The sequence below is a fragment of the Pteropus alecto genome, unplaced genomic scaffold (assembly GCF_000325575.1).
Source record: "Pteropus alecto unplaced genomic scaffold, ASM32557v1 scaffold196, whole genome shotgun sequence".
NCBI classification, from domain to species: Eukaryota; Metazoa; Chordata; class Mammalia; order Chiroptera; family Pteropodidae; genus Pteropus; species Pteropus alecto.
Genome location: NW_006439717.1, coordinates 4889388 through 4894437, shown reverse-complemented (window position 1 = coordinate 4894437; position 5050 = coordinate 4889388).

The following is a 5050-nucleotide window of genomic DNA, read 5'->3' as shown; positions in this document are numbered from 1 at the left end:
CTCCTCCTGGCTCCTTTCCTTTATCGCCTCTCCCCACTTTCTTTCTTAATCTCATTCTTGTTTTAGCCCCTGCTTCCGTCCTATTTGTTGAGAATCTTCTGGGTAATGAGCACTGTTTTTGTGCTGTGCCCCTTTGGCTGGAATTTCTTCTTTTCTTCTTTTTCTGTTTATCTAAATTCTCTTTATCATTCAATGTTTGCCTCAAGCTACTTCTTCCATCTTGTCTCCTATAGCAATTCCTAAGGACAATTTTATTTCTCCGTTTCAAACTTTTATTGCCCTTATGGTCAGTAAAATGCATTTGGCCCCAATCATATGTCAATTGTATTATTATTTATGGTTATTATAAGCTGTCTCTTGTCTGCTCATTTAGATCATGAGTTTCCTGAGGAAACAGCCACGCTGTATTTATCTTTGAAACCTCAGCATTTTGTAGTGCTTTGCTGGACTAGTTGCTTTGGATATATTTATTGATTGGGTGGTGTATTTGGTACTTTACATGAAATCAAGTCTCTTGAAAGCCAGTATATTTTTGTCTTCTCCCAAATCTAGCCTCTCCCACCCCCGCCTTGGGCTAGGTCTATCAAACCTTGTCTAAGTGGGTCTATTGGAAACAGAAAAAGGAAGACTATTTGTTTTAGAAGAAACCAAATAAGAAGAAAGAGAAGGTCAGGTCAAAGCTGCCCAGAGGCAAATCTGCCATTTAAAACCATCCTGGAGATGAAGTCATCACCAATCTCTATTAAACACTGCTCCCTGGAAGTGAGGCACTGGCCAGTTTTTAGGGCCTCTGTATATGCAAGAGTGGATGTGGGGCAGAGGAGAAGGCAAGAAAAGGCAGTGAAAGAATCTGAAAGGAGTGGGCAGTGAAAAATTGCCCCTCTCTGTCATCACAAGAGGAATGACTCTGACAGAACAGTTGCATTTATGCAGATTCTTCGAGACAGGTCCATGTGAGTCAGGGCTGATGCTGCCATCAAGCAAATGACAGCTCTACTCCTAAGAATGCTACCTCACCCTCCGTTTGCATGACTCCTTCACTTTAAAAACTGTACGGAAAAATCCCTTTGCCCAGCCATTTGTAGGCTGAAGTAAAGACTAGATGAATCAGTCCTTTGGTAAAAGAAACTCTGGTACATGCAGAATATAAGCAGGACAAGGATGAGATGAATGATAATAATAATAAAAAGAGCATTTATGGAGAACTTAATATGTACCAGACCAAATGTTAAGAATATAACACACATTATTTAATCCCTGTATAACCTCTGAGACAGGTACTTGTACTGTACAGTGAAATTAAGTAATTTACTTAATATTATATTACCACATTGTGGAAGAACCAGAATTCCAGGCCACATGCTCTAGTATTCCAAACAGTTGATGTGTGATGACCATCTTTTCCCAAGCAAAATTCAGGACATATGACCTCAAATATATCAGTGTCCACTGGGTCCAATAAGACTGGACATTTGCAATTAGGACTGTTGAGGAAAATCCTGGCCAGGAGAGTCACTGGCCTTTAAATACCAGAAGAAAATTATGGATTATGTTCAAATTTCTATTCTTGCCTCTTTGGCGATAAGGAAATAATGCCGTTTATATTTAGGGTGCACAATTAATTAGCATCATCTTAATGAGCAATTGGAAGTTAAAAATAGTTTTGCTTGTAGTCCATCAAATCACTGATAAAAGTGTTTACCGATTGACTTGGTAGAGATTATTGATGCTTCCAGCTATAGTTTCCTTTTGCTTTAAAAGGGCCATTTAGAGGGGATATATTTTAGACACAATACAAATTTTTACCAATTTTTGAAATGCATATTGAGTTTGTCTTTTTTTTTTAAATACAATGTATTTCAACCTACTGAGTGAGATATATGAGATGAACAAAAAAAATCACCTCATGTAGTTACTTCTCATTTTTGTACTCAGATTTTACAAAGAAATTATGTGTAAACAAAACACATTTTAAGCCTGTCTGCAGGGTTGACTATGCAGAGGTGGAGTAGGTATATGTTTGGATAGTGTGATTTGAGAGTTTCCTACTTAAACTATTTCTATGATTGTCCTGACACTCTAAAATTGTGGCCAATTTGCTGAATTCCTATATAGAAAATAAATGGAACTATCTGGGTTAAAATATGGATGGGGCGATTGGGAGATCTGAAGCTCTTCCATTTTAGTTTCTTCCTAGAGCTTCTATCTCTTCCATTTTTAAACACTGCTGACCAATACTGGAGAAATGGTTAAGTGAGTAAGTAATCACCATTTGTGTACTGGATCAATAGATTTTTGTCTTAAGGACAGTTTTTATAGAACAGTAAGTTTTAATGGGAAGAAAGAATGGCTTTTATTGAGCACCGCTTATGTACCTGATACTGCATAGGTGCCGGACACATATTAGGGCATTTTAAACTCCTAACAGGTCTGCCTGGTAGTGACTGATCGGGAAAGAGACTGGAGCTGGAGGGTAGGGAGAACAGTAGCCAAAACCTGAGTAGAATCTGTCCTTAAACAGGACAAATGACTTTCTTTGGAACCCTAAGTCTAACATCTCACAAATTCAATGGTGAAGAAAGGCAGATCTAGGGATTCTTATTGTAATTTTATAGATGCAATTTGCTTAGGGCTGTAGCTCCTAAGTGGTGGAACCCAAATTCATACCAATGTTCCCTATTCCAGGTCTCCTAACTATAAAACCCACATCTCTTTCCTGGTACATTGAGAAGAAGTATAAGGTAAGGGGTTAACATGTGGGCTGGAGTGCCACATTATCTGGCTTCTGATCCTCGCGCATCACTCTGGCTAGCCTGAGATATTGCCTAAACTCCTCAGTTTCTGTGTGTCTCTTTCCTCAAAGGTAAACATGGAAGTGATACTAATAGAATCTATTTCATGAGTCTGTGGCAGAGATTAAATGTTCTAATGCATTTAATGAGCCTGGTACACAATAAGCCTTCAATAAGTTGAGCTTTTATCACTACATGCTATTGTGACAAAGATAAAGTATAGAAATAGTTCCCCTGTCTGATCCTTAGATAGGGCTAAAATGGAGATCCTGGGTGGCTCTTGAAGCAAAAGGCACAAGCTTCTTGGTCAATGGTATAAAAGGAATACCAATATTGAAGAAAACCTTGCCCATTTCAATATTTTGCACTGAAGTAGTTCTGGAGAACTATCTTCTTTAAACCCTGAGAGCTCTCAAATAAGAGCAAATAGTGAGCATTGATTGAGCTTATTCTTAAAATTATTATCAAAGAAAGCAAGACTGTATTAAGACAGGGATCCAAAGGAATGGTGACGAACTCCACATAACTGAAGCTAAATATTTCGGTTTTGATTAGCTGTGTTCATTCTAGTAGACACCCATGTAATCCAACTGACAATGGACTGGATGGAGAGCTGTTTTTCAAGTAGACAGAGAAGGAGCTGCTCAATGATTTTTACCCCACTAGCCTTTGAAATACAATGTTTTACAGACTACCTTTCAACGATAGGAGTTGTGTTCTCTGTTCAAAGCCCAGACCTCAGTATTATGCTGCATTATTTATGAAGCTTTAATATTTTCTAGTTTCAATTGATTGAAGACTCCTTGTTTTAAATGGAGATACGAGGAAAATATAGCTCATGAAACCCATGTTAAACAGTAATTCTTTGTAAAATAGTCCTAATCATAATTATAAAAGCACAGGAGAATTTAATTATTAATCTCTAGGATTAATCTACTATTTATTGACCCATTACTATAACTCACTATATTAGCTGTTGAGGATACCATAGTGAGAAAGACTGTTTCTGCCCTCAAAGAGTTTATAGCTTAATAGGGAAGAAAAAGATGTTGCAAAATATAATAAGTATCATAGTTAAATGTACCAAGTGCTAGCATAGGTAATGACTCTGAGAAAACTTTTGGAAGCCTCACCAAAGAGCATCTTACTAAGCTCAGAGTTCTATCAGATAGTTCCACAAACTATGACTACAAAATAGATGTATGTGATCATTCTTAGAAGCAGGGAAAGATGTCAAACTTGTGAGAAGTATGGCAGTGAACTCCCAATTATCCCTGTGTCAATTATCTACACTGCAAAACTTAGCAATGGCTCTCTCTAACCCATTGTAAAATCTGCTAACATCTCAGTTCTCTCTCTTGCTACTCATCCCATTTCTGAATCATGCTGCCAGTACAGAAGTACTAGTTCTCTCCTTATAAGTTTGCTATTGTAGACATATAAGAATTATCCCCTTTCCCATTTGTTATACAAACTAGCGATCACTTCCATTAGCATGGAACATCAGTATGCTGGATAGCAGGTTTTAATACATTATAAGCAACCGATAAAATGAGGTAGCAGTCGTTATTGGGTGTGGAAGGAAACAAAGGCCACACATATATACGATGGAAAAAAGATTACATCAAGAATAAAGGAATTGGCCAAATGCAGTCAGAGTGTCTTCTTCTCCCAAGCTACAGATGAATCATTTAAGCACTGCAGAATAATAGGCTCCTGAGAGCTTCAGGATGCAGAAAGGTTAAAAACTGTGTATGTGTATGTGTGCTTTTTATATGTGTAGTTATATATGTGTGTGTGTGTATATATATATATGTTATTTTCTAAGTATATATGAATGTGTGTGTGCTTATAAATATGTGTGCATATGTGTGAATATATTTGCATGAGTATGTCAGACCAGACAGGCTGGAAAGTAAGTATAAGACTTCTCATACTCCTCTCAGGCTCTGTCTCTCTCAATTTCCTCACCTCCATACTACCAATAGACTAAAGCAGAAAGGATGCTCTGTGACCAGAGGCTGCATTACAAACTTTGCAGCTCTCTGAGGACATTCCACCTAGGAACCTCTTTGGTTCCCTGCAGGATGGTGGGTTTTAGAAGTCTGTCGACTCCCCCCAAGAAGAAGGGACAGCTGCGGACACGCTAGGCTAAAGCCTGCCGCCCCCGGCCCCGCCTGGTTCCTAGGGCGTCCCCCGTCCGCATCCGCGAGCTCTGCAGAAGCTGGCCCGGTCCGGGCAGGCTCCGCCGTGGAGCG